General features: G+C 43.0%; 1 protein-coding gene across 4 annotated transcripts in view; it reads right to left on the reverse strand.

Annotated features, from left to right (window-relative positions):
* Positions 1-16,250, reverse strand: part of LYST (lysosomal trafficking regulator) — a 194,671-nt gene extending 178,421 nt beyond the window's left edge. For 2 of the 4 annotated variants that reach the window (XM_049697338.1, XM_049697337.1), the window contains exon 1: positions 93-221. The gene's annotated coding sequence lies outside the window, so the exon portion shown is untranslated. Of the gene's footprint in view, positions 1-92; positions 222-15,082 lie in introns of those variants that run through there. The other 2 variants (XM_049697336.1, XM_049697339.1) reach the window with 2 other exon arrangements.
* Positions 16,251-18,400: the final 2,150 nt, after the last annotated feature.

Genomic DNA, 18,400 nt, shown 5'->3' on the forward strand with positions numbered 1-18,400 from the left:
CCCCGCGCCAACCGCCTTCCGTCCAGGCCACCTATTGGGTCCGGGACCCCTAGCCCTCTGCCGGCATCGCCGGGCCCGGGGGCCGCCTTTACCTGCTCTCTGGCTGCCGTCGCCGCCGCACGCTCCGCCTCACCGGGAGAATCCCGAGTCGTAGCCGCTGTCCCTGCCACCGCCGCAGCAAACTCCCCACCCCCGCCCCCTCAGGTAACCCAGGAAACCGGGAACACCACCCCCTCCCTCCCCCCGTCCGGCCCCAGACCCGCTCTTCTGCGCCTGCGCACTTGCCCGCCGGATGCGTCCCGAGCCCCGCCCCTCGCCGGTAGGGCAGCGCCAGCGTCTCAGGCGTGACACGTAGAGCACGGGAGCCAATGAAGAAGGGAGGAGGGCGGGCCGAGCCACTGGGCTGGGGCCGCGGGGTTCCTCCCCGCGCGGGGGAGGCTCTCCTGGTTCTCACTCTCCAAGGGGCTCGCGAGGTGGCTGCGTCGCCCCCTAGGGTGAGCCTGCACAGCTTGAAAAGCACCAAACACATGCGCAGCGTCCTCTCTCTCTGTTCAACACCGACTGTCATCCCGTTCCCCTTGTGTGGCTCCGGAGGATGGGGGTAGAAGAAATACGGGAAGGGGTCGCGAGAGGGAGAAAGGGTTACCCGCGAGGAACCCTGCCCTTCCTTTGGGGCTGGAAAAAAAAACAGTTTACAAAGGTTACTGTAGGCTTCTTACAAAACCGGAAAGAGGTTTACGAAGCTACCCTAGAATTAATTCGGCGCAAAGGTGTATGTTTCAACTTAGCCCTTTTAAAACACAGTTGTAGGCAGCGTGGGCTGTCAACGTTGTATGTCTTATAACAGCAGTGCCTCCAGAGGGCGGGAACCCTAGGTTACCTATAAGGATGTTTTAGCTGCATCTTTGACTGTCAGGTCCAGCACACGACTGACAGACTTCTGATGCTGGCAGTTTGGCATTTTAGCGGACACCCCTCGTCACCACTCAGTCACTGAGGCTGGCCTTGCGGTGGAATGTCAAAGGTATTGGGAAAGCGCTTGGGCTTTGAGGTCTGAGGGTCGGGGGTTCAAGTCCTACCTAATACAAAGTACAGCTGACCATTGAACAAGAGGGAAGTTGTTAGGGGCACTGACCCCCTGCTAGTTAAAAATCCTGTATATGGCTTTATAATCAGCCTTCCATCTAATGGATTCAACCAACCTCAGATGGTGTAGTACTGTAAAACAGATTTAGTGAAAAAATTTTGTCTGTAAGTGGACCCGTGCTGTTCATACCTGTTGTTCAAGGGTCAGCTGTATAAGCAATGGTTTACTAATTGACAGGAGCTGCTTTAGAATCAACAACTCCAGTAATTTTTGCATAGGAATCAAGAAATAGAAATAATTCAGGATATTATATCCTAAGGCTGTATACCAAATGCAACTTCCATCTGCCCCAACGACAAACCAAGTAAATAGGTGCCCAGTGATGTGGTTTGAAGGGGCTCTCGGGGAAGATCCTGTACTTTAAAATATCTCCCCACTGACATCTGAAGTGCAACTATTAGCAATTCATACGTTTGTGCAGAGGTCGCACACTTCCTACAGCAATCTTGTAAAACTGGAATACTCCAGGGATGGGCAACACACGTCCCCAGCAAGTTAGTGAAAGAGATGTTATTCACTTAACAAATATGTAATGGGCACCTACTATGTGCTGGTTACTGTGTGCTAAGTGCCCGAGATGCTTTGGGGAATTTCCCTGAACTCAGAGGAAGCCAAACTTGACATATTTCACAGTTTTACCTATAACCAAACCTACTCTTGTTTATACATCAACTGTCACATACTTATCTCAAAAACACCTCTTTTTTTTCTTTAATGGAAAAAATAAGCCATAGAAGTGTTAAGTAACAAGCCAGTTTCTGTTTCTCTTGAATGGAAAATATAATAGATGGTCATGATTTCGTTAAAGTCAAAGAGAACGAAACAAACTTTATACGACAATGGTACACAACCGGCCCTCAAAGTACTATTTTTTGTAAAAGGCACAGAATAATGTCTTTTGTGACTATCTTTTCTCTTCATATCTGAGTTACAAAGTATTTTAACCAAGCTACCATAGTATTGGCTCTGTGCAAGAGTATCTCAAAACGTAGATATTAAGTGTACACATTAGATAAAACTTAGTTTAAAATATTTCAGATGAACACACAAAATAATGTGTAATCAAGCACATGCAATAGAAGAAAGAATAAAGAAAAGTAATAAGAGATCTGGAAGGAAGCCCTACTTATGTATTTATCACATACTGGAAAACTTTGTAAGTGGGCAATTCTCCAGATAATTTGACTCTAAAATTAGAAACTAAAAGGAGATTCTAAAATCAAGGTTTTAAAAGGTGCGGTTAATGTATATGTGCATCATTTCACACTGAATTCACCAAAATATGTTAAAATACTTATTTCGTGACTACATGCATATGTAAATCAGACCATGTCACACCTCTGCTCAAAACCCTGCAATGGCTCCCCCTTTCAGGTAAAACCAAAGTCCTTACAATGGGTTGCAGAACTCTGCACCGTCCAGCTCCTCACAACTTCATCTCTTCCTACTCTGCCATCCCGAAGGCACACTGGCGTCTTTACTGTTTACCAAACATTCCAGATACATTCCTGTCCTAAGGCCTTTGCAGTGGCTGTTGCCTTTGCTTGCAATGCGTTCTCCAGATAGCCACGTAGAGAACCCCTTTACCTCCTTCCTGTCTTTGCTCAAATTTCATCTTCTCGATGAAGTTTACCTCAACACTGCCCTTAAACCTGAACAAGATGGGACTCTGCCCTAGGCCCCATACTTAAGTCTCCCTCATGTCACAAATGCCATCTGTTACGAGTGCAATTGATTCCCACTCCCTTGACCACATTCATATGTTGAAGCGCTAACCCATACATGACTCTGGAGACAGAGCCTTAAAGGAGGTAATCAGCCTTTTAATTAAGGTTAAAAGAGGTCATAAGGGGGTGGGGGGCTCATCCAATAGGACTAGTGTCTTTATGAGAAGGGGAAGAGTCACCAGAGCTTTCCACACATGCACAGAGGAAAGGCCATGTGAGGACTCAGTGAGACTGTGGCTGTCTGCAAACCAGGAAGAAAGGTCTCACCAGAAACCAGCCCCACTGGTACCTTGATCTGGGACCCCCAGCCACAAGAACAATGAGAAAATAAATTTCTGTTGTTTAAGCCACCTAGGCTGTAGTATTTTGTTATGGCAACCCTAGCAGTCTAGCATACCCGCCAAAGAACATACGGGTTTTCTGTCAGCTTGGGGTCTGGTGCTGAAGTCTACACTGTGTGATCCTAAACATCATCTTTCTCATTGAACCTATCAGCTTCAAACATTCATATTTTAGCCATTTATTATGTTTATTTTTATTGTCTCCTGCATTTAGACCATAAGCTCCATGAAGGCAGCAACACTTGCTCTGTTTATGATGTATCCCATGTGCCAGAACAGTACCTGGCACATAGTAAGCACTCAGTAAATATTTTTTGAATGAATAGTTTAAGAAGATTTTGTTCAAATTCAAGTAAATATCCAAAGAATAAGTTATTCATACTTTCAGATGAAGTTTGACAACTCTAATGCCTACTGCACTGCACGGGCATAGAAATGGATTTGTAAAGAAGTGGTAGAGGGGATGCAGGGCTGTCATTTCAGGAACAGTAACATGGTCAAAATTATACAGATGGTCCACCTTTGCCTACAGACCAAGTAATTGCTACATTAAAAAATTATAGTTGTAGGGCTTCCCTGGTGGCGCAGTGGTTGAGAGTCCGCCTGCCGATGCAGGGGACACGGATTCGTGTCCCAGTCAGTGAAGATCCCACATGCCGTGGAGCGGCTGGGCCCGTGAGCCATGGCCGCTGAGCCTGCGCGTCCGGAGCCTGTGCTCCGCAACGGGAGAGGCGACAACAGTGAGAGGCCGGCGTACCAAAAAAAAAAAAATTATAGTTGTATAAATTTAGTTTGGGAGTGCTTTACTTTATTAGGATGTATATGGATCTTCAAAAAACATGCTTTTTAATAGGTACCTTGAAACTTTATTGAAGAAGTCAATTCATAATTAATGTCTCCACTAGGTTACAAGTAACATCCACTCTTTTTTGCAAAGCTTATCAGAGTAGGTTTTGTTTGTTTGTTTGTTTGTTTGTTTTTTACCGTAGGGGCCTCTCAACGCTGTGGCCTCTCCCATTGCAGAGCACAGGCTCCGGACGCGCTGGCTCAGCGGCCATGGCTCACGGGCCCAGCCGCTCCGCGGCATGTGGGATCTTCCCGGACCGGGTCACAAACCCTTGTCCCCTGCATTGGCAGGCGGACTCTTAACCACTGCGCCACCAGGGAAGCCCGAGAGTAGGTTTTAATAAGATTCTTTTATGTACTTTTCTCTACTAAATCACTGATAACATTTTAAATCCCCCAAAATACGTATACTTTACTTTAAAACTCTTATGACATTGCATTAAAAGACTGGTAAACAGCAAAAAAAAAATTTGTGGGAAGATCTTTTCAACCAGCTAAAAGCGTTAAAACAACCCAGATATTCCCTTCTTTGCTGTGGGAAGTTCATACTGAGTGTGTCTTAGTGTCCTACATTCTCGCTTGCCATTTCTTATTTTTATAGTTGATATTTGTCTGTCTTAATTCCCAATATATTCCTGTGGTAAACAAGTTTCTGATTAACTTTGAGCTATGAGCTGCGTGAGCTGTTTATTTTGGAAGAGAACACTAAGTCTATCCTATACAACAGACAGGCTAAGAAGTGGAAGGAAATTAAGAAATGTGATCATAAGAAATGCATGTTTGCTATCCATTCCTGTTTAAAAGCCAAGAGCCCAGGGGATCAGAGCAGATTAAAAATTCATAAGAACACTCTAAATCTCATGGTAGCTCATTCAGAAGACCAGAAAAACAAAGAAACAGTTCACGGTATCAGCAAGTTCACAGAACAGAAGATTACTTGACCAGTTCAAAGCAAGAGTTGGAAAGGGTCAGTCAGGTTCAAAGTAAGGAACAGGTAAAGATTTTATACATATATATGTGTGTGTGTGTGTGTGTGTGTTTCACTGCCTACTCAAAGAAACCTGTGCTACATAAGAATATTCTTAATGCACATTTTCTCTATAATTTCATACATGCCACTAGTTTGGACCACTTCAGAAAATGTCTCTGATTCTACCTAACACCACAAATGGAATCCACTAGTGAGATTGTAACACTGATGCCTTATTTCAGGCCTTCATTCAATTACTGACTCTTTTCTGTGTACTTGCAATGTTTGAGGCTTTGGGATATAGAGGTAGATAAAAGACATTCTATTATGGAGAACAGTATGGAGGTTCCTTAAAAAACTAAAAATTGAGTTACCATATGATCCAGCAATCCCACTCCTGGACATATATCCAGTGAAAACTATAATTTGAAAAGATACATGCACCCCAATGTTCATAGCAGCACTATTTACAATAGCCAAGAAATGGAAGCAACCTAAATGTCTATCGACAGATAAATGGATAAAGAAGATGTGGTATATATACATACAATGGAATAATAGCTGTAAAAAAGAATGAAATAATGCCATCTGCAGCAACATAGACGGACCTAGAGATTACCATATTCAGTGAAGTAAGTCAGAGAAAGACAAATATATAATATCAATTATATGTGGAATCTAAAAAAATGATACTTATTTACAAAACAGAAATGGACTCACAGACATAGAAAACAAACTTGTGGTTACGAAAGGGGTAGCAGGAGGGTGAGGGGGGAGATAAATTAGGAGTTTGGGATTAACAGATACACACTACTGTATATAAAATAGGTAAACAACAAGGACCTACTGTATAGCATGGGGAACTATACTCAGTATCTTGTAATAACCTATAATGGAAAAGAATCTGAAAAAGAATATACAAATATATGTACATGAATCACTTTGCTGTACACTTGAAACTAACACAATATTGTAAATTAACTTTAATTTTTTAAAAAAGACATTCTAGGACTATTGGGAGCTCCAGACAAGTAAACAAGCAATTACAGTGGATGGTGATGAAGGTTATGACTGTGTCACGCACAGGGATCCCTGAGGCACTGTGGAGGGACGTCCAACCCCACCTCTGGGATCAGAAAAGACATCTTGGAAAAGCTGACTCTAGACTTCAGACTTAAAGGCCTCAGCAGGCTTCAGGCAGGCCAATTTTTCCTAACTGCTTTTAGTGCCCCCAATCTAGGACAAAATTTTTAAAATGAGATCAATGTAGTGAGTTTTTCCGCAAAGCTGAGTTTATTCAATTCAAAAGATTGTCCTCTAGCATTCCGAAACTATGCCCTTCCTACTTTTTGGGAATTTAAATCACCTTTCTTTATGATATGGCAAGCAGAGCCATGCATATGTTTAATGGCCTTTCTTGACAATTAAATGGCAATAAAAAGTTGGCGAGCTGATTGGTCCCTGAAAGAGTTTATTGTTTTGCTCTTTATTTTTACTTTTTGGCAGCAGTCTATAAAATCCATGTGTCCAGAAACCAGGCTGGGTCAGCAGGGAGTTCTCGGCCCATATGCTCCTCCTCAGACCAGCAGCACCAGCATGTGAGAAATGCAGAATCTCAGGCCGTGCCCCAGACTCAAGAGTCACACCTGGCATTTCAACGAGATACTCAGGTGATTTCTATGCACATTAAAGTTTAAGAAGCACTCTTTTAGGAGGGGAAGAGCATGTGTAAAAACTGGTCAGAGAGCAGACGTAGAGAACAGACTTGTGGCTGCCGAGTGGGGCAGGAGATAGAGTGGGAGTTTGGGGTTAGCAGATGCAAACTATTACATATAGACTGCATAAACAACAAGGTGCTACTGTACAGCACAGGGAACCATATTCAATACCCTGAGATAAACCATAATGGAGGGCTTCCCTGGTGGCGCAGTGGTTGAGAGTCCACCTGCCGATGCAGGGGACACGGGTTCGTGCCCCAGTCAGCGAAAATCCCACATGCCGCGGAGCGGCTGGGCCCGTGAGCCATGGCCACTGAGCCTGCGCGTCCGGAGCCTGTGCTCCGCAACGGGAGAGGCCACAACAGTGAGTGGCCCGCGTAACGGAAAAAAAAAAAAGTATGCATTATCTCTTTTATCAGCTAATAGGGAAAGAATATCCCAAGTGAGTGTGACAGACAAGCCAGCACACAATCGAATACAGTAGTCTTCCCCATGTTCCTTAACTCCCAGTGCCTATCGTTATTTTTGTAATTTGTTTGTCTTCTCAAATATACTTTGAGTTCAATAAGTTGTGAGGACTGCATTTTAGCATTCTGTATTCCCAAGTGCCTGAGAGAGTAGCTGCTCAATAATTTTTTTTAATAAATGAGGAGGAAGAATACAGGAGCTGAAAGAATTCTCCAAGACCTGTGGTCTCATGGTCAATAGTTGTTAGAGGTTATATATCTTTTACACTTTGGGAGGTTTTATTTAAATCCTGACTTTTGTGCCCGGAATATCACAATATTTCATATCTATGTGCATTCTGATGTGGCATCCTGATAGTAAAGTGCTATTTTATGAATGGACAAAGAAGATGTGGTATATATATACAATGGAATGTTACTCAGCCATAAAAAAGAATGAAATAATGTCATTTGCAGCAGCATGGATGGACCTAGAGATGATCATACTAAGTGAAGTAAGTCAGGCAGAGAAAGATGAATACCATATGATATGTGGAATCTGAAATATGACACAAATGAACTTATCTATAAAACAGAAACAGAATCACAGACATAGAGAATAGACTTGTGGTTGCCAAGGGGGAAGGAGGGGAGGGGAGGGATGGATTGGGAGTTTGGGGTTAGCAGGTGCAAACTATGATATATAGAATGGATAGGTCTTACTGTATAGACCAGGGAACTATATTCAATATTCTGTAAGAAACCATAATGGAAAGGAATATGAAAAAGAATATATATATATATATTACTGAATCACTTTGCTGTGCAGCAGAAATTAACACAACATTGTAAATCACCTATACTTCACTAAAATAAATTTTAAAAAATAAAGTGCTATTTTATGCAACGAGAAATCAGACTTGTAAAAATTACATAATCATTTCCCCAGTTCACAATGTAAACTAATTTGAGAGGCATAGGCCTGTCATATATTTGGAATCAGAACTGAATATTAATGTAGTGTGACCCCATCTTCAGCCTAAGCTATATAGCCTAAGATATACTCAGCCTAAGCTATCTATAGCCTAAGCTATATATTTCAGCCTAAGCTATATAGTGGGAGTTGTAGGGGTCTCGGTGGGGCTGTCCAGGAGTAGCCCACATGAGTGAGTGACAAGTATTCTGGGGAAGCTCTCGTTCTAAGTTTCTCTGGTACACAAGCTCATCTAATAATAAAACTTGGGCCGCAGAAGGGAAGGGATGAATGTATGTACAGTATGGTGTCTGGTATCCAAATTTGATGCTCACCAGCATCTGAGATATTTCTAAGTCCTGAGCTTTCAAAGATATTTCAAAGGGATCTGAGATGAAAAACTGAAAGGCCTGTTTTCACTAAAATGTCTGTAGAATCCCTGGTCCCAGGCAGCTCTGCCTTTAAGATCCATGCAAGCAAGCAGTCACACCAGAGAAAAGAGAACAGCTCTACTGTGCCACGGGGAGGGGCCTGCAGTGCGCCAGCCACAGCGGAGGGAGGGCACTCATTTCCTTAGCTCTTTGCCCGGAGCCTTGGCTTGAAGCAAAAACCCTTCTCCCTGCCCAGCTTGTGCTGACATTAGAGCAATGCAGGAAATGAAGGACTCCACGGGAACACAGAATTCACTTTGTCAACAGCTGGCTTGTGGTCAGCTTTTGCCTTTTTCAAGCAGCTACTCTGTGAGTCAAGTTCTGAGACAGTTGTATCACCGAGTAGTAGAGATGCAGCCCAGGCATGCTATCTTATTGAAAATAAAATATAGACTCTGTTTGGAAGTGTAACAATATCCAACCTGTAAAAAGTAATCTGAGGGCTTCCCTGGTGGCGCAGTGGTTGAGAGCCCGCCTGCCGATGCAGGGGACACGGGTTCGTGCCCCGGTCCGGGAAGATCCCACATGCCGCGGAGCGGCTGGGCCCGTGAGCCATGGCCGCTGAGCCTGCACGTCCAGAGCCTGTGCTCCGCAACGGGAGAGGTCACAACAGTGAGAGGCCCGCGTACCAAAAAAAAAAAAAAAAGTAATCTGAAACACACAGTAATATTGGGAAAAATGCAGACGTTATGTTGGAAAATCAATCACTGAAATATAAAATGAAGAAGACAGGGTGGGAACTTCCCTGGCGGTCCAGGGGTCAGGACTTGGCACTTTCACTGCTGAGGGCCCAGGTTTGATCACTGGTTGGGGAACTAACATCCCGCAAGCCACGTGGCGCAGGGGAAAAAAATTCTAAAAATCTGAGCAATACAAGTAAGACATTTTTAAGCACCTTTGTGAACTGTAAAGGACCTTAAATAAGCAAGGTATTTAAAAACGTCTGGGTCTATTTAATAACATAGTCTTCTGGATTTTCATCCATATTTTTTAAAAGATCATGTCACTTCACATGGGTCACTATGGTAGAGTAGTTTAGTCAGCAAAGACTCAAGGCAGTCACATCAAGCAGTCACACCCAGGAGCAAGTGAGCTCAAGCCTTGAGCTGCATAAAGACTCCCGGCCACGAGACAGTCTTGCCAAAATGCAGTGCCTCCCTGGGCAAGGGGAAAGCTGCTTTGTGGCAAGTGGCTCTGGCTCTCTGGGTGGTCTTTGTGGCCGGGGTACAAGTTGCCATTTGACTCAGATTCTCCTGAATTCGATGTGATTTCTGGAATATACTCCCCTATTCTATCCCACTCTCCCTCCCCCACCCAACATCCCTAAGAATCAGATACCAGCCACCTGAAAGAAAAGGAATGATTTTAGACTGCACGAGTTTCTTCTCCAGACCTTAAAAGCATCAACCAAGAATGTGAGGTCACCAAATCAAAGGAATAAATGGCCAGGAAATGTACTATAAAGCACTGTCACAGGACCACTCGCCCCTCAGGATAACCTCTCCTGACTTTTGTCCTGCCCAACCTATAGCACCATTTCTGGAAGTCAGCTGCTGACTGATAATTAGGTCTAATAGAGAGCGAGAGTTTCCTGACAGGATGCAGGCAACACTGTTTGCTGGCAGCTGTGCCTTTGCTAATTGTTGGAAACCTGGCTTTTGACCCTATGCTCGCTCTCCACCACCACACCCAACTCAGGCAATTTAGCGAAGCCAGCTCCTCACACGTTGAAGGCAGCTCTCAGGTAAGTATCCTACCTACCACCATGGCTGATTCTCTCTCTCTCTCTCTCTCTCTCTCTCTCTCTCTCTCTCTCTCTCTCTCTCTCTCTCTCTCTCGGCTGCGCCAGATCTTAGTGGCAGCAGGCGGGCTCTTCGTTGCTGCCTGAGGGATCTTCTTAGCGGCACGCGGGATCTTTTTTAGTTGCCAGCATCTTTAGTTGCAGGGTGCGGGCTCTTTTAGTTGCGGCATGCGGGATCTAGTTCCCTGACCAGGGATCAAACCCGGGCCCCCTGCACTGGGAGCGCAGAGTCTTAACCACTGGACCACCAGGGACCACTGGACCCTGTGGCTGATTCTTAATAAAGAGACCTGGTTTTAGAACATTCACCCCCAGGGCGAATGCACTTGCAGGTATGTGGGAGTTTCCTGAAATAGGATAAATTCAAGTCAGACCTATAATAGATGTCTTTGAAAATAAGATAAATCTTGGCCACTGGAAGACCGGTTTACAAGCAGGAGCATTTGGTGGAAAATGCCATCATCCCAAGTGCCACCTCTGTTTCTGGGCTCCCTAACCAGATGCCTGAGAATTAGTGTGAAAGACACCATTTAAAGGGAAAGAGAACAGGGAGGAAGATTTTCCTCCAAATAGTCTCTTGTTTGATCACCATGCATTACACTCATCTTTTCCCCTCTAATTAGAAATGTCATCTTTATTCCATACTAACGTTCTTTCTCTTCTCCATAAAAGAGAGAAATATACACCTGTCAACTGATAGCCCTGAAAATGGATCTCAATCTTCAGAGGAATAACTGCTGTCTCATTTTTTCTTTGATTTCACTGCTATTACATATGTAGCACTGTGCCTTCTGTCTTGTATACACAAGTGACTGATTACATCACTTGAATTCCGTAATTGTTCCAAACCTGTATTCTATTTACTGGCCACTTCTTCAATTTCAGGGAGTGAAGAGGGAGAAATGCAAGAGGAAGAAGATATCCCATTCAATGGTAATTTACCAGTCTGTGTGAAAAAAAGATCAGTAGTCTTGCCTTATCCTGCCTTCCCTTCTAAAGAATCAATAACACAGACATTCTGAAAACACAGAAGAGAAGAATGTAGGCTGTAAGATCTAAAAGTAAGTTCACTGGTCATTTCTTCTAAGGTAAGAAAGCTATGCCGATCTATGACTCAGGAAAAGTTTCATGGTTTGGCACCAACATCTTAACAGTGACTCTCAGCAGTCTTTACCATATGTAATATGTACTATAGGCCAGAAATAACCACGTGAAGCAGGTTCGAGTTTTTTCTTCTATCTACAAGATTTCATAAAAACGTAAAGACTGCCTGGATGAAATACACGCATAGTGTATAGGACTATTACCATCTATTTTTACCGAGAGTACTTTTTAGTAATCTTGGCTCAGGGCTTTCTTTCTCTGTGCCTATTTCTTATTTATGGAAAGCTGTCTCCTTAACTTCCCAGTATTAAAATCCCTCCAGCAGTTTTCCTATCACTCTTCAAATGTCCCTGGAATTCCACTTCTTACTCAAAGATTTTTCTTATCCAAATGGGAATGATGAAGTATGGTTGCACTTTCAATCCCACTCCTGGGCATATACCCGGAGAAAACCATAATTCGAAAAGATAATGCACCCCAGTGTTCGTTGTAGCACAATTTACAATAGCCAAGACATGGAAACAACCTAAATGTCCATCAACAGATGAATGGATAAGGAAGATGTGGTACATATATACAATGGAATATTACTCAGCCATGAAAAAGAATGAAATAATGCCATTTGCAGCAACATGGATAGACCTAGAGATTATCATACTAAGTGAAGTAAGTCAGACAGAGAGAGACAAATATCATATGATATCATTATATGTGGAATCTAAAAAAAGGATACAAATGAACTTATTCACAAAACAGAAACAGACTCACAAACTTAGAAAACAAACTTACAGTTACCGAAGGGGAAATGTGGGAGGGGGGAGGGATAAATTAGGAGTTTGGGATTAACAGATATACACTACTATATATAAAATAGATAATCAACAAGGACCTACTGTATAGCACAGGGAACTTTACTCAGTATTCTGTAATAACCTATATGGAAAAAGAATCTGAAAAAGAATGGATATATGTATATGGATAACTGAAACACTTTGCTGTACACCTGAAATTAATGCAAATTGTAAATCAACTATACCCCAATATAAAATAAAAATTAAAAGTTCTATTCAAACCTCAAAAAAAAAGTATGGCTGCACTTTATCCTTTAAAGAATTCCATTTAGCTTCCTTTGAGGAAGGACATGAGTTCAATGTACTGTCATTCAGGTTGGCTAAATAGGCCCCAGTGTTGCACGGGATGCCAGTCACTGTGATAATTCAGATGATCCTTTTTCTTTTTTTTTTTGAGGTTACCAGAATGCTTTCATTTGGATAGCTCTTCTCTCATGAATGTACAGGGGCATTTGTTATTTTACTGATGGTAAAATTAGAGCCTAGAGAAATTAGGTAACTTAACTGTTAGTAACCGGCAAGGTGGGGCTGGAACTCAGGTTTCCTGATTCCAAATTCCTAAGCAGGTCATGACAGAGTAATAACTACAAAACTTACTAACTGGATTTCTTGAAAGGATTTTCTTAAAAGCATTTGGCCAGAGTCTAATTTTAGAGTTCAAGTGATAACAGCATTGTCACGTTTCAACTGGTTGATAACTTCTCTATGTGAAAAACATACTTTTACTGCAGGGAAGAGTTAAAATATTCCTTCCAGGGTCTTTGCTGTGCTTTAATTATTAAGCATTACTTCAAGGGTATTTATATTATGATACTGAAGATGCACACTTACCATGCACAATTACTTTCAAGGGAGGGAAAAGAAGGGGAGTTAGAATTACCATATGATCCAGCAATTCCGCTCCTGGGTATATACCCTAAAGAACTGAAAGCAGGGACTTGAACAGATACTTGTAACTCTGATGTTCATAGCAGCATCATTCACAACAATCAAAAGGTAGAAGCAACCCAAGTATCCATACATGGATGAATGGATAAACAAAACGTGGTCTATGCATACAATGGAATAGAATTCAGCTTTAAAAAGGAAGGGAGTTCTGTTATTTGCTACAACATGGATGAACCTTGAGGATATTATGCTAAGTGAAACAAGCCAGTCATAAAGGAGAATATATGATTCCACATATATGAGGCACTTAGAATAATTAAATTCATAGAGACAGAAAGTAGAATGATGGGTGTCAGGGCCTAGGGGGAGGAAATAATGGGGAGTGAGTGTTTAATGGGGACAGAGTATTACTTGGGGATGATGAAAAAGTTCTGGCGATGGACGGTGATGAAGTTTGCATAATGGTGTGAATGTACTTAATGCCACAGAATTGTACACTTAAAATGGTAAATGTTCTGTTTTACATAGTTTAATACACACACACACACACACACACATACACAGACGAGACAGAACAATTAACACTAATCTGGAGGGAGGAATATACGGAAGTCTTCTCAGAGGAGGTGGTTTCATCCTGAAAGATGAAAAGAGGGTTGGTAGGCAGGAGAGAAGGAAAAGTTCCTCTAGGCTGAGGGAATAACTACGGGAAGTTGGAAGGCAAATTACAAGGTTGTATTCAAGGAATAGCAACTTATCCAGGTGACTGGACACTTGAAGGTGACTGTGTACTTGTGGGTAAGTTACAAGAGATGAAGCTTCAGTGATGAGGTGGGGGAAATCTTGAGGCCCCCTGCATGCCACACAAGAATTTGGCGCTTTATTCTGTAGGCAATGGGAAGACTGGAGTCCTTTAAGCTTGGGGACATGATCAAGCTTGCATTTTGGAAAGATACTGCTTGGCAGTTGTGTGAAGAATGGGTTGGAGGGGAAAGACTAGAGGCAGGGACACTGGTGGAGAGAGTCTGGCAAAAGCCAAGAGACAATGAGGGCCGAGCTGAGAGGACGTGGAATGGAGGGGGCTGTTTAGCAGGATGTGGAAACCAGCAGGAGGTGGGCAGTGAGAAAGCTTGTGGAGTGGAGGACAGCCCAGGCCACTTGGCTTCTCAGTGCACGGAGGTGTCTTTTCATCCACTTCCGTCTTTTCATTTTCATCCACATCGCCAGCCCAGCTGACCCACCCACAAGTTCTCCAGGTCTCCTGTCTCAGAACAAGTGCTCAGTACCCCTCCCAACCTTGACCCTACTTGGGCTTACTCTTCCCTCCCAAACCCTAAACCCCTGACTTCCCACACTGTCCTCAGCCGCCTCTCCATCTGGCAAGCATTCTGACTCTTGCTAGCTTTCCCTCCAATCTCACCCGCGGTCTTTCCCTTCCCCTCCAACTCCAGCCACAGAATTTGTTATTTATCCCTTCATAATTCCCCACTCCAGTCCTTACTTCTGTGCTGTCTCCCTCCTCCGCCTAGACCAGTCTCTAGCCTCTGAGATAGAGGGACTTGAGCTATCATTAGCCCAGATCAGGAATATGGTAGAGGCTGAAGGGTTAGAGATCTAGCAGCAGGGGTGAGAGTGAGAAAGAGAGAGAGAAAGAAAGAAAATGCACTTTGGATATGTTGGGTTTGATGTACCTCGTCTAATAACATCTCACAGAAGTCCACCTGCACCCACTTACTGCGTGAGTCCTTGTACCTACGCCATGCCCAAGGCAGTCAACCTCAGTTTACTGACATCCAAGAATCAGAGCTGGACTCTCTCGAATAAGGGTCACTGGCTCACCGCATTCTCCTTCCTTTCTGCGCAGTATCTCCGGACAAGCAGTCTGTAGGAACCAGCTCCAGAAAGCACCAAGGCTGCCAGGAATTCAGCTATTAATCATCTTCCTCGGTGGTTCTAAAGCTCTCAGCCTGTACCCAGCCTGCCCACCAAATCTGCGCACTTGCTTGGCGGACACTGGGAGGTCTCAGAAACACTTTAACCTACCTGTACAGTGATTGTCTTTTTCAGGTGAGCAAAGAACTCTTCCCTTTGGTCGTCACTGTGTAGGCATCTTCACTGCAGGCTCATCAGCAACCACCTACTCTGTGTTGCTGCAGTGAAACTGGTTTCTTCCATGCTGTTAAGCGAGCCGGGTCTCTCGTTTGCAGTTAGTTCACTTCTGGCTTCTGTTCAGCTGACTTAGGATAGAATCACTCTCCTGGCATTATAAGAACATGCCCAGTTGAGTCAAACAAACGGAAACCCCATTAAGTGGCAAAGGCAAATCCTGCTGCACTCTCTGATGTCACTGGGAGCAGATGGCAGAGGAATAGCTTCGTGCACCACAAGAACCTCCCAACACCACTTCCCCATGGAAGAATGGATACTCGGCCAAAAGAGGCAATGCACCAAACACTCTGGCACTACAGCTGCTCTTTTCAAAGCCAGATCGTCATTGGAAAGGACTTCTTATGAGCCCTCTGCTGCTTTTTCATTTGGCGATGGGGCAAGGCAATCTCTGCGTTGCCGGCAAGGCGAGTGGCCCTCTCTCCCTCTGGCTCTCTGGCAGATGGCCATGCTTGGATCACATGGGGAAGTTGGCACATCGAGTCTGATTCCTTTGCAGTGTAGCTGCAGCAAGGATTTCCAATTAGTGATTTTGTGAGGGCTGCGGTGAGTCATAGCGCCCTGATTCTCCTGCAGAGGGTGAGGGTCTGTTTGTCCCCGTGAGGATCGTCATTACTCTTGTTCTGAGAATTCTGCAGTCCTTGGAGGACGTAGAACCAAACTAAACGCCAGAATGTGAGCCCTGAGCCTGGCAGCTGCCACTCACCATCTGGTTGCAAACTTTCACCAAACTTGCAGTGTAGATTTTTTTGGCCCTTCTTTTGTGCAGACATCTGCCCCTTTCCCTTTCTTTCTGCTATTATTCTTTTCTTTAATTTTTTTTTTTTTTTTTTTTTTGGCGGTACGCAGGCCTCTCACTGTTGTGGCCTCTCCTGTTGTGGAGCACAGGCTCCGGACGCGCAGGCTCAGCGGCCATGGCTCACGGGCCCAGCCGCTCCGCGGCATGTGGGATCCTCCCGGACCGGGGCACGAACCCGTGTCCCCTGCATCGGCAGGTGGACTCTCAACAACCACTGCGCCACCAGGGAAGCCCTCTTTTTTAAAATTTTGATTTAAAAATACTCTCATCTTTTTAATCTCATGTCTGTTATGGATTTATGGACTAATATTTTTATTAACAAATTCATGTGCATATATATATATAAAACAATAAATTGTTACCTTTTGTTCAGCATTTAAGCCAGGCCCTAGGATAGCACCTTACAAACATTATTGTATTTAATTCTCATGACAATTCTGCCAAATAAGTATTTTTGTTCCCATTTTACGGATAAGAAATCTGAGACTTGCCCAATGTCACACTGATTTATTTATTTTTTGTTCTCAAGTAGTTGCTTTATTCCTGTCAATTATTTGCTTTAATATTTACTTTATTTTTAAAAATTTATTGAAGTATAGTTGATTTACAATGTTGTGTTCATTTCAGGTATACAGCAAAGAGATTAAGTAATATATATATATATATACATACATATACACACACACACACACACATATATTCTTTTTCAGATACTTTTCCATTATCGTTTATTACAAAATATTGCATATAGTTCCCTGGGCTATACAGTAGGAACTTGTTGTTTATCTATTTTATATACAGTAGTTTGTATATTCTAATCCCAAACTCCTAATTTATCCCTCCCCCTACCCTTTCCCCTCTGGTAACCATAAGTTTGTCACACTGCTTTTAAATGGTAGCACTAGTTAGTTTAACTTCCAGTTCCATGCTCTTAACTACTTACTAGGCTGCTGTGTGTGTGTGTGTGTGTGTGTGTGTGTGTGTGGTGTGTGTGAGATACATAATACATATAAGTATATACAGACTATAAAGGTGTACAATAAATGTTTGTTGTTACTATTATGTATTATATGTATTTACTCCAAACTTTCAGTGTTATTACTGTACCTAGAAATTGATGCTAATTATGTTATATTCTGGACACAGATTACAGCTAAACAAATTCATATTATAACATCATGGTGGCACCTAGAACAGTGGCTATTAAAGTGGATGCTGAGGGCTTCCCTGGTGGCGCAGTGGTTGAGAGTCTGTCTGCTGATGCAGGGGACACGGGTTCGTGCCCCAGTCCGGGAAGATCCCACATGCTGCGGAGCAGCTGGGCCTGTGAGCCATGGCTGCTGCGCGTCCAGAGCCTGTGCTCTGCAACGGGAGAGGCCACAACAGTGAGAAGCCCGCGTACCGCAAAAAAAAAAAAAAAAAAGTGGAAAAACTGGGAAAATCTGAATAAAGTCTAATACTTAGTTGTACCAATGTTAATTTCTTAGTTTTGATCCATGTTACAATGGTTATGAAGATGTAAACATTAGGGGAAGCCTGGTGTAGGGTATATGGGAACTCTCTGTACTCTCTTTGCAATTTTTCTATAGATCCAAAATTATTCCAAAATAAAACATTTATTAAAAATAATAACAACATTATGGATATGAAACATCATCGATACCTTTCTCTTATGGTTCCTCCCCAGAGGTAATCATTATCCAGAATGCAGTGCTTATCATTCAAAAAGCCTAACAACTATCCCTTCCCACCATCCTTACCCCCTGGTAACCATAAGTTTGTTCTCTAAGTTTGTGAATCTGTTTCTGTTTTGTCAATAAGTTCATTTGTATCATTTTTTTTTAGATTCCACATATAAGCAATATCATACAATCTTTCTCTTTCTCTGTCTTACTTCACTCAGTATGACAATCTCTAGATCCATCCATGTTGCTGCCACTGGCATTATTTCATTCTTTTTAATGGCTGAGTAATACTCCATTGCATGTATGTACCGCATCAGGGAGTTTGGGATCGACATGTACACACTGCTATATTTTAAATGGATAATCAACAAGAACCTAGTGTATAGCACAGGGAACTCTGCTCAGTATTATGTAACAACCTAAATGGGAAAAGAATTTGTAAAAGAATAGATTCATGTATATGTATAACTGAATCAGTTTGCTGTACACCTGAAACTATCACAACAT

The sequence above is a fragment of the Orcinus orca genome, chromosome 14 (genome assembly GCF_937001465.1).
Source record: "Orcinus orca chromosome 14, mOrcOrc1.1, whole genome shotgun sequence".
Taxonomy (NCBI): domain Eukaryota; kingdom Metazoa; phylum Chordata; class Mammalia; order Artiodactyla; family Delphinidae; genus Orcinus; species Orcinus orca.